This window comes from Urocitellus parryii, chromosome 3, assembly GCF_045843805.1.
Source record: "Urocitellus parryii isolate mUroPar1 chromosome 3, mUroPar1.hap1, whole genome shotgun sequence".
NCBI lineage: Eukaryota > Metazoa > Chordata > Mammalia > Rodentia > Sciuridae > Urocitellus > Urocitellus parryii.
The window spans coordinates 117,581,874-117,594,376 of NC_135533.1; the positions used below are offsets into that span (position 1 = coordinate 117,581,874).

The 12,503-nt window shown below is 39.3% G+C and overlaps 1 protein-coding gene across 1 annotated transcript in view; it reads left to right on the forward strand.

The window, feature by feature from the left end:
* The window catches only part of Depdc5 (DEP domain containing 5, GATOR1 subcomplex subunit), a 163,037-nt gene that overhangs the window by 103,529 nt on the left and 47,005 nt on the right, over window positions 1-12,503 (forward strand). The window lies entirely within an intron of this gene.

Genomic DNA, 12,503 nt, shown 5'->3' on the forward strand with positions numbered 1-12,503 from the left:
TCAGGGCGTCAGCCTCCTGTCTTAGGTTGGTACCATTGTAATTGGATCTTACCCGTCATTGACTACCAGTCCAGTATACAGCCACACCTGTGGAGAGGTACCAGCGGGGGGGTGAGGTTCTTTGCCTCACCTCTGTTGGCCCCCAAATAGCTGAACGATCATTACAAGCAGAAGGGAGGAAGATATACCAAATCAATACTCCAACACTACCATAAGTCGCTGCACCAACAGATAGTTCACAATGCATACAAGTGAGTACAATGCATACAAGTGACACATAGTTTAGGCAAGTTCTGTAAGCGGTTCAGTGATGGCTATTGCAGAAACTGTAGATTAGTTTTATCTTTGTCTTCACTGGCACAGGGATGAAGATAGGAATTCTGGCAATAATGGCTAAAGAAAAAATTATATAACATTCTAGAAGGTACTAAAAGAAAACAATTTTCTTAACAATTCTTCACTGACACTGGGATGAAGATAGAAATTCTGGCAATAATGGCTAAAGAAAACATTGTGTAACATTCCAGAAGGCACTAAAAGAAAACAATTTTCTTAACAATTTACATTATCTTCACCGGCACTGGGATGAAGATAGGAATTTTGGCAATAATGGTTAATATTAATAATTGTGTAACATTTTAGAAGGCACTAAAAGAAAACAATTTTCTTAACAATTTACATTATTTTGAAAAGAATTATTAAATATAATGAAAAGAATAGGTGAAAGTAAACAAACAGATCTGTTAACCTTCTTTTTTGTTTACATATTAAAATAATTCTTAACAGTTATTTACCCAATTTAAATTAAACCATTTAAATCACGTGAATAAAAAAAAATTTTTGGATCCATTTTTTTTTATGAGTGCTCAATCATATATGATATATGGACATATGTACATTGAAACATATAACACAAAACACAAGTGTGCACACATAATATAATACATACAACACATAACATAATAGTAAAGGCCTTATAACTTTTTACAGGTGAAATCTCCATTGCAATGTTTAAAAACTCAATAGTCAAAAAAGAAAACAAATAGAACTGATCAGCAAAACATTAACCTAGGTCTGTATGAGCTCAAAAAACAAAATAGAACTTCATGATATGGGAAAGGGCAATAATAAAACAGATATTGAAAAAAGCATCCTGGTTCTGTCGCAGATGTAAGGATAGCCAAATTGGAGTTTTGGATATCAGCTATTATTGATTTGAGCCAAATCATCTTCTTTTTGGTCTGTAGAATTCGCTTTAGTTAATCTCTCTGGAATCCAAATTGGCTGCTGTTCTCCCTGTGGAAACACACAAACAGACCCCCGACTCCAGGCAATCACTGGGTCAGGATTTTAGTTAATCTCTCCGGAATCCAAATCGGATGCTGTTCTTCCTGTGGAAACATATAAACAGGCCCCCGACTCCAGACAATCACTGGGTCAGGACCTTGGTTAATCTCTCTGGAATCCAAATCGGCTGCTGTTCTTCCTGTGGAAACACACAAACAGACCCCCGACTCCAGACAATTACTGGGTCAGGACCTTTCCATTGTCCTGTTAGAATATCTTTCCAAAGTACCTTGGGCTTATGTACATTTTTTGGACACATATGCCTTTCTGCAGCACTAAGTCCTGATGAATCCAAATTTAAAAAGTTTAGAGTAAAAAGGGTTATTTTAAGTTTATCTTTGGGGAATATATACCCCTTCCCAATTCCGTCTTTTTGCTTTAATAAGTACATTTTAATAGTTTGATGAGCTCTTTCAACTATGCCTTGTCCCTGTGGATTGTATGGGATTCCTGTTATATGAGTAATGCCAAATGATGAACAAAATTGTTTAAAAGAAGTAGACGTATAACCAGGGGCATTATCTGTTTTTAACTGTTTTGGAATGCCCACAGTGGCAAAATTTTGTAAGCAATGAGCTATAACATCTTTAGTTTTTTCTCCGGCATGAAGGGAGCCCATCAAAAATCCAGAAGAAGTATCAACTGTAACATGCAAATATTTTAATTTTCCAAATTCTGGAAAGTGTGTGACGTCCATCTGCCAAATATGGTTAGGTATCAATCCTCTAGGATTGACTCCAAGATTAACTTGTGGTAAAAAGTCACACAATTTTGACATTGTTTTATTATTTGTCTAGCTTGCTCCTTAGTTATTTTAAAATGCTTTTGTAAAGTATTAGCATTGACATGGAACCTTTTATGAAAATTTATAGCTTCTTCTAGTATAGAGAAAATATGTACGTCATGTGTAGTTTTATCTGCTAAATCATTGCCCAAACTAAGGGCTCCAGGCAATCCTGTATGTGCCCTGATATGTCCTATAAAGAATGGATCTTTTCTGTCCCAGATTAAACTTTGTATAGTGGAAAACAAAGAGAAAACAGTAGAAGAAGGGGAAATCCTACCAGCATCTTCAAGGGATACTATAGCATTAACTATATACTGACTATCAGAAAATAAATTAAATACAGAATCTTTAAACATCACAAAAGTTTGTAATACTGCATTAAGCTCTACCTTTTGAGCTGATTGTTTGGGTACTAAAAATGTAAAAGTTCTATCAGGTGTAACTATTGCTGCTGTACCATTATTTGACCCATCAGTGAATATATTTGGAGCATTCATGATAGGTGTTTTTCTTGTCATTTTTGGAAAAATTACAGGATGCAATGACCAAAAAGACAATAAAGGATTAGATGGTAAGTGGTTATCAAATGAAACATTAGATTTGCACATGATTATTGCCCAAGTATTTAACTCATTAGCTAATTCATCAATTTGATTCATAGTATATGGAGTAATAATTTTATTAGGAGAAATTCCAAACACTGCCTTTGCTGTTTTTATTCCTTTGAGTATTAATTGTCCTACAGCCTCAGGATACCTAGTAAGAATAGTGTTAGGAGAATAAGATAAGTGTATCCATAATAATGGACCTTCTTGCCAAAATACTCCTGTAGGAATATTTTTTGTTGATAGTACAATAAATAATAAAGGCAAACTTATATCAATTCTATCCAAATGCATATTTTCCATATATGTTTCAATGATTTTTAATGCCTTTCTTGCTTCAGGCGTCAACATTCGGGGTGAATTTGGATCTGATGGACCTTTTAGGATATCAAATAAAGGTCCCAATTCTCCTGTTGGAATACCTAGATAAGGCCTTATCCAATTTATGTCTCCTAATAACTTTTGAAAGTCATTAAGTGATTTGAGTTGATCTACTCGTATTTGAATTTTTGGTGGACGGACCATGGTTGAGGATAATAGAACTCCCAAATAATTAATTGGAAAATTTAATTGTACTTTATCTATTGCTATCTCTAGATTATAATTTTTTAATAAGTTTGTAAGTGTGACATAACATTCTAGCAATGTGTTTTTAGCTTTGTGTGCTAATAATATGTCATCCATATAGTGAAATATTTGTAGCTCAGGATTTTGATTTCTAAGTGGCTGGATTACTTTGTTAACATAAATTTGACACATAGTTGGGCTGTTAGCCATCCCTTGAGGGAGTACTTTCCATTCATATCTCTGATCAGGACCTTCATGATTTAGTGCAGGGATAGTAAATGCAAAACGTGGACTATCCTCAGGATGAATTGGAATTGAAAAAAAACAATCTTTAATATCTATAACTAAAACATACCAAGTTTTTGGCAAAGCAGACAACTGAGGAATCCCGATTGAGCAGGTCCCATAATGACCATTTCATTATTAATGGCTCTTAAATCTTGCAATAATCTCCATTTACCAGATTTCTTTTTGATGACAAAAATGGGAGTATTATGGGGAGATACAGAAGGTTGTATATGTCCTTCCACTAATTGTTGTTTGACCAGATCATGGGCTACTTGTATCTTTTCTTTAGTCAAGGGCCACTGAGGAACCCATACTGGTCTTTCTGATTTCCAGGTAATTTTTATTGTCTCAGTGGCCCTTTGTGAAAATCCAACCCATGTCTGTCTGTTCCTTGATTTATTTGTATTGGTGCTGCTATACCTTGTTCTTGTTTTTCTAATCTTTTTCCTTTCCTAAAACCTTGTCTAGCCATAATAGTGGGTGCATTTTGATTGATATTATTTGTTAATGTTAAACCTAATTGATCTAAGACATCTCGTCCCCATAAATTTACAGGAAGATGATCCAATACATATGGCTGTATAGTTCCTTCACATCCTTCAGGATCCTTCCAATCTAATACCATTGCACTTTTATCGGGATTATTCGCCACTCCTAGGCCTCGAAGCGTTTGAGTGGCTTGTTGTAATGGCCAATGTTTTGGCCATTCTTGACGAGAGATAATGCTAAGGTCTGCACCTGTATCCAGTAACCCATTAAATTCATGTCCTTGAATATTTAGTTTTAGCATGGGGCGAGAATCTAAATTTAAAGAAAGCATAGCCCAATCTACACCTGTGGAGCCTAATCCCTTGGAACCTCTTTCTACAGCATGACTGGAAAATTTATCATGTAGGCATGGTATTATTAGTAACTGTGCTATTCTATCTCCTGGTGAAATTACTGATATACCTTTTGGAGAACTGGCTATAATTTTTATTTCACCTTCATAATCGGGATCAATTACCCCAGGACTTATCAAAAGTCCTTTTAGAGTAGAAGAGCTGCGTCCCAATAATAAGCCTACTGTTCCTTTGGGAAGAGGTCCTTTCACCCCTGTGGGAATGATTTGAACTCCCATCTCTGGAGTTAGTACTGATTTGGCGGAGGCGCAGATGTCCAACCCTGCGCTCCCTCTAGTCTGTCTGACGAGGGATCTGATGCCCTGGGCACTACCCTGATGGGGTTGCTGGGGTTGCTGGGTTCCTCCAGAGCTCCGTATATTTGTGGTTTGGGGCCCCGGAGCATTGGGGCCCCCTGTCCGTTTTTTGGCAACGGAGCCCGATGCCTTTGTCCACGATATTGTGGATAAAAACCTTGTCCTTGCTCATTTTTTGATAATGGAGTACCCTCTATGGTGGTTTGAGAATGGCATTCATTAGCCCAATGTCTCCCTCTACGGCATCGTGGGCAAATACCCGGTATTCTATTCCTTTGATACCTAGTATTGTTAAACCCTCCTCCTATGGGGCAATTCCTTTTAAAATGTCCTGCTTGTTGACAATTGTAGCATGTTCTTGGCCCGGCATCTAAAGCCTGTTTTACTGCAGCTGCCACAATTTGCCCTTGTTCATTAATGTCTCTGGCATCTAAAGCCTGTTTTACTGCAGCTGCCACAATTTGCCCTTGTTCATTAATGTCTCTGGCATCTAAAGCCTGTTTTACTGCAGCTGCCACAATTTGCCCTTGTTCATTAATGTCTCTGGCATCTAAAGCCTGTTTTACTGCAGCTGCCATGACTTGCTCTTGTTCATTAATGTCTCTACACAATTTAATATATTTGTTTAAATCTTCCTGTTTCCATGGTCTAATGATATCTCTGCACCAACGATTCGCTTGGTCATAAGCCAGTTGTTTTATTAATGGCATTGCTTGTTCTGTATTCCCAAAAACTCTGGTAGCTGTTTGAATAAGCCTATCTACAAATTCAGCATAAGGTTCATTAGGTCCTTGTATTATCTTAGATAATTGACCTTGTAAACCTCCATGTCCTTGTAAAGTCTTCCATGCCTTAAGTGCATCTACAGCAATTTGTGCGTATACACCAGGATCATATGCAAGTTGTTGCTGCCGATCCTCATAAGGTCCCTTTCCTAACAACATATCTAGATTTCTCTGAGGATAACCAGCTGCTGCATTTCCCATAGCCGTCTCCTTGCAAAATTCCTCATTAGCAACCTTCCATAACAGGTATTGTCCTCCAGTTAGCATAGCTTTACACATATTAGCCCAATCTGCTGGCGTCATGTTTAAGTTGGTAATGGATTCGATCAAGCTTACAGTGAAGGGTGCTTGAGGACCATAGGTTGTTACAGCCTCTTTTAGCTCCTTCACTGTTTTGTAAAATAAACCCTGGTGAATTCGCTGCCCTCCTACCTCAAATACAGGGCATACTTGAGATCCTGTCTCAGGATCCCAACTATCAACTGCGGGGGTTGGGAGCCTCCTAGCATATGGAGGTGGTGCTGTTGGTTGGAGACTTTCACTCTCTAATAGAAAGATGTTATTAACAGTCTCCTGTTGTAACTTTTCCCCTGATGGCTTTTGCTGCTCTAAACTTCCTTCCTCTACCTTTGTCTGAACTGAAGGCTTTGGACTAAGCAAACCAGATACGTTCGCCCACAATGTCAATGTGCCAACTGGCAGAGTCCCTGGGTTGTACTTTTCTATTCTTTTTAAATCTTCACCATGATGGTTCCATTGTGATATATCTAACAACTCCTCCTTAAAAAGCCATGGGCTATATTTTTGTATTGTATCAACGTATGCCCTGAGTATTCTTGATTTTACTGAGATGCCTCCTTCGTCTAACAATTTACTTAACACTCTTTCGGTTTGTTTTTTACTAATTGCTGATCCCGTATTTCTACTATAATACAACCCAGCAAGATAACACCAAACCAAACCGAGACAGAATCCAATAAAAATGGAACAACAAAATTTCATTATAGCCTTTCTATCCTCCTGACATGTGCATCCGTCCTTTCTCCCTATCTCTTCCTCAGACATAAATAGTTTTTCCTCAAATGTGAGCGGTTTTTCTTCCGTCTCACTCATCTCCAGGGACTGAAATGTCCATCCTTCCTTTCTCCCTATCTGTTCCTCAGACGCAAATAGTTTTTCCTCAGATGTGAGCGGTTTTTCTTCCGTCTCACTCATCTCCAGGGACAGGCAACTTAAAACAAAAATGAAGCAAAACAAAAGAGTAAACTTAGAATGGCTACCCATCCTCTCGCCCTGCCCTCAGGGGCGAGCAGTTTACTTACCCTCAGTCGCTCCCCGTGCGAGCCACCAAATGCCGCAGTCTGGCTGGGCACAATTCAGGAGCCACTTGTCAAAAGAAACAAACTTTATTTTTAAAACTACAAACGCCAAACAAAACAGCTCCTCAGGAAAAACCCTCAGAGCCCAACTGCCACCACCGGCTTCCACAAGCCTCTCCCACACACCAACCACCACCTCCCACAATCCTCCTGCTCTTGAGGCCGATTGGCTAGGTCGCGTGAGCGGAGCCAAAGAAGTCCCCCAGAGCAGTTCCGTAGTCTGAAGGGCAGGGAAACAGCCCAATGAACATGACCGCAGAGGAGCCAATCAGCTAGATGTTGCTGGGGCCACTGTGAGCCAATCATCAGCCGGCAGCTGGAAGTTTGCTGGCAGCTGGAAGTTTGCTGGGGCCCCTTTGGCTGTGGCTCTCAACAGGTAGAACCTGCCTTGGGCAGCTTTCTTATCTCCCCAGTAAGATTGGATTCTTTTTCTTTCTTCCTTTCTTTTTTTTTGGTACTGGGGAATGAACTCAGGGGCACTTAACCACTGAGCCACATCCCCATCCCAAGATCAGGTTCTTGACGCTGTGTTTGCCTGCATCCTGGGCCTATGTTCATTAGAGCACTTGTCAGTATTCTCCTGAGCGCCTCAGAAATCTGTTCACTCTTCTTTCCTCTACCGTAACTGCTTTGAGGGCAGAGGTTGTGACTCTGCCCAGGACATAGTAGGTATGCCATGGATATTTATGGAATAGTGGAAGATAGGATGCTGAGCATCTCTCTGTATATATGTGGGGCAAGTGTGTTAGGGGAGACTGGACATTTTCTTTTGGGTGTGACGGCCAGTATTGGGTATTGTTCCCAGCAGGAGCCAGCACACATTACACTTTCAGAAAGCAACAATGAAATGCATGAGAGAGTATGAGGTATGCTGGGAGGTGCAATTGACAAGATAGCATGGGAAACTGGGTGCAGTACATCATCATGTGATCTTATACCAGGAGGAATCCTTTGAAAATTATTTTATTTTTGCAGTGCCGGGGATTGAATCCAGAGCCTTGCATATGGTAGGCAAAATCCCCAGCTTGAAAATTTTTCTGTTTTAAATAAATAAATCTTGCTTTACTGATCACCAAGCTGCAATGATCATTGACTCCTGGCAAGTCTTGTTTCATTTATATTCCACTTGTGTTCACCTTTCCTTTTATTTTTTTTCTCAAATCCTAGACAAAAATAAATACCTCTCATCTGTATTATTTCAGAATGTTTCTCTGAAAGATATGTCCTCTTTTTTTAAAAAAAATTCCAAACTACAATAGTATAATTTACCTAAAAATTAAGGCTTTTTTTTTTTTTTTTTTTTTTTTAAATACCAGGGATTGACCCAGAGGCCCTTAACCACTGAGCCATATCCCCGGTTCTTTTTTTGTTATTTGAGACAGGGTCTCAAAAGTTGCTGAGGCTGACTTTAAACTTGATTCTCCTGCCTCAGCCTCCTGAGTTGCTGGGGTTATAGGAAAGTATTACCATGCCTGGCCATTACATTTCTTATATCATAAAATATCTAGTCTGTATTTTTGGTAGAAGTGGTTTCTTCAGGGATAAGCCTAGAGATAGGAGTGCTTGGCAGGTGGGTGCCAGGAGACAGAGACTAGGTAGAGGAGGGTGATGATGAAATGGAAAAGATGGGATATGGCAGGAGAGCAGAGGAACCCAGTAGATTGCCCAGAAGATGGCAATGAGAGAAGGAAAGTGGGTAGGTTGGGGCTCATTACTGATAGCTCTGTGTCTTCTTCTAAAAATGTTTCTGACCCAGGAAAGGCCCTAGAACTTTGCTTGGCAGCTTCTCCCTATAACTAATCCTTGAAAGAGAGAATAAGAACTGTATGTACTGGGAAGGGTGTAAAGCTGGAGGGTGTGAAACTAGGGGTGAGGTATCTTATTTTATTTTTTCAGTGAGTCATCACTGAGTAGACACCAAGGGCTTCTTTCCACTCAGACCAGGAGAAGAAGGCTCTCTTAGGGTAGTAGTATCCCTTCATGTGAAGGGTGAGAATCAGTTAACCCTATGGCAGGAGGCAGGACAAAGAGACCTGAGGCTTATTTCTTGTTCCCAGATGACTGCTTCAGGGGCACATGCTGTGTTTTCTTAAGAATGGACATAGAGTAGAAAGAGCCAGACTTTTTTATATAACATTTGTTCACATAGCATTTTTCACAATATCTCTATTTTATTTATTTATTTTTATATGATGCTGAGGATTGAACCCAGTGCCTCACACTTACTAAGCAGAGCACTCTGCACTTGAGCCACAACCCTAGGCCCTCCACAGAGCATTTTTTAAATGTGTTTTTCTTATTCTTCTGTTACACCAAGCAGATTCAATGTATAACAGTGTTAGAACAGCATGTAAAACAGCTTTAAAATTTTTCATCTATATTCTTATTGTGTTACCATAATGTAACTATGTTTTTTTCTTTATGGTGCTGGAGATTGCACCCAGGGGTATTCTATCACTGACATATATTATCCGAAGCCATTTAAAAAAAATATTATTTTTGAGACTGTCTTGCTAAGTTGCTTAGGCCGGTCTCAAACTTGGGATCATCCTGCTTCAGTCTTCTATGTAGGTAGGATTGCAGGCATGTGCCACCATTCCTAGCTTGTCTTCATTTCTTCTAGTTCCTTCCAGTTTTTATCTGTAGGCACAGACATTTTGTCAGTCTCTCTTGGAAGGCAGATGCCTCTGAAGTCTTATGTGTTTGCTGATTAACAGCAGCGGAATCAACTTAAGGTAGCAGGTATTGGCCAGCAGGCTCCTCTACTTCTATTAGAATAGTAAAGCTTGGTGACAGCCAAGTTGGGGGAGGGCAACACAGACAGACAGACACTTCAAATAGTTGGAATGTTCTTATCCTATTCAGGGTGCCTCTTATGTGTGCTTGTTGCTTTGGGTTTCATGCTGAAAGCAGACCAACCACGTGATATAGCATACTGTCTACTTACCAAGGCATGTGAAGGGCATCTCTGTACTTTGTCTTTCTGCTTCTGTGTAGGCTGTCTTTTTTCTTCAGTTCATCCTTACAGGCCCACCCAATGCATATGGCACTGCATCTGTGGAGGCTTGTCTGCCTGTCTTTTGTCAGAATACAGTGTGTCCTTGTATATCTTCTCATATGTATACCTTGGTGCTCATCATTTTGTGCCAGTCTCCTCCCTGAACTGTTAGACAAGGAGCCTCTAAGGTCTTTCTAATGTCTGAATCTCTGACCTAGTCTATGGGTCAGCACATGAAAGGCAATTCAGTCAATGTAGATTGTTATATGTATCAGACAGTGTATCTGGAGGGGTAATGGGAGTAACTGAGAATTCTTGCCGCTGCTGTTGCCCTCAGGAAGTACCAAAGAATGTCAGGGTGTGTATTTGTGTATGTGGCTTAGGAAAACATGGCTGCACTGTGGTAGAAGAAGACAGATAGATAGACATTCAGTGTGATATCAGTGGATGAGGAGAAAATGCATTTATTCTGCTATTCCCCTATTAATTATACCTCAGAGTTTCCAAGTTGATATGGAAGTTTCTCTCTCAATATATTCCAGCCAATAAAGAGAGAAAGAATGACAGAATATCATTATGTATAGTCTCTAAAGAATTAAGAATCTATCAAAGATCATCAGTAGCAGCTAATACCACCAGAGAGAGGCAGCAAGCCACTATGGGCCTTCAGATAAAAGTGTACAGCTCCACTTGGGAAGCATTCTTGCCCCAAATTGCGCCTAACTCTGCCCAAATCTCTAGGTATAACTTCTAGTTCTTAGGAAGTGCAGGGCACAGAGGAACATGTTAAACAATAAAGAAATGAAATCAACACATTTAGACTGTACATTTGCAAAACAGATGAGCTACTTTCTTCAGTAAATAAGTTGCAAGAAGAGATGAAGAGGAGCTTATACCTTAAAAGATGCTTAAGGGACATAACTAATTGTAAAGTAGGGACCTTATTTGATTTAAAAATATTTTTTTTCATAGTTGTAGATGGACAACATGCCTTTATTTTATTTGTTTATATTCATGTGCTAAGGATTGAACCCAGTGCCTCACAAGTGCTAGGCAAATGTTCTGTCACTGAGCTACAGCCCCAGCCCCTGAATTCTGTTTTAAATCAAACAAACTGTTAAGGTTTTTTTGAGATAGTTGGAGAAATTGATATTATAAAAGTAAAAAAAAACTTAATTGTGGCTGTATTTTTAAAAATTATTCCCTTTTTAGGGCTGGGGATATGGCTCAAGTGGTAGCAGGCTTGCCTGGCATGCGTGGGGCACTGGGTTCGATCCTCAGCACCACATAAAAGTAAAGATATTGTGTCCACCTTTAAAAAAATTATTTCCTTTTAGAAACAATGCAATGTATATGGAAAAATAATACCATATGTAAGTTTTTCTTCAAATGATTTGGTGTGGGAAGGAGGGAGATATAGATGGAACAAGATGATCTCCAAGTGTTATCATTTTGGTGGCTGGATATGTAAGGATTTCTTACATTCTTTACTTTTGCATATGTTTGAGTTTTTCTATAAGAAAATATTTTAAAAGAGAGTGTTTCTGGTTATTGTGGAGACAGATTTTAATTGCTGGTGTGAGATTACTTTGTGATCAGTAACACAAATATCAGAATTTGGCCTGAGACGTATGGTTCACTAATAGAACTTTGCCTAGCATGAGTGAAGTCCTGGATTCTATTTTCAGGACCACATACAGAAAAAAAATCAGAATTTTAAGATGAAAATCGTTGCAGATTGCATGCCTGGGGGAGCAGACCAATTGGAATTTTAGCATATAGGCTGTTTATTAAGGAGAGTCCGTGAGCTTAACACCTTTGAGAGGGAGTGGGAAGAAACAAGAATGGGTACACTTATCTGCAGCATCTGGTGACAGCCTTGGGTGACCCTGTCTGAACACTGGATCTGGCATAGCCTTCAGAGATTAGCTGGGTTGGGCCAATATTGTCAGGCCTTCACAAACACATACACATACACACCACATTTACGCTGTCTCATACACACACTGATCATTAATTGGCTGTGACATCCTGTGGGTTGGGGAGCTCAGAGGAGACTGCTCTGCAGCTGGGACTGTCCCTTAATGCACTGACCCCTGAGCTACTTGGACAGTGTTCCCAGTTATTGAGGCAACAAGGCCATAGCAGAGGGATCTAGGTGGTGCCTCACAGTGTCCACTGCAACGATATAGTTGATATTCCACATCTATGGGTGTTGTATTCGTGGATTCCACCAATCATGAATTAAAAAACATTCTGAAAAAAATTTGCATCTATGCTGAACTTTAGTTCTAGGTATTATGCTGACTTTATTTTTAGGTATTATTCTCCAAACAATACTATATAACAGCTATTTGCATATCATTTATTATGTGTTAGATATTATCAGTAATATTATTATGTGTTAGATTATATCAGTAATATAAAGTGTGTGGGGAAAGGTCTGTGGTTTTATTTAAATACTATGCTGTTGTATATAAGGGATTTGAGTATTCACAGGTTTTCGTGTCCACAATGGGGTACTAGAACTGATGCCCAGAAGATACCAA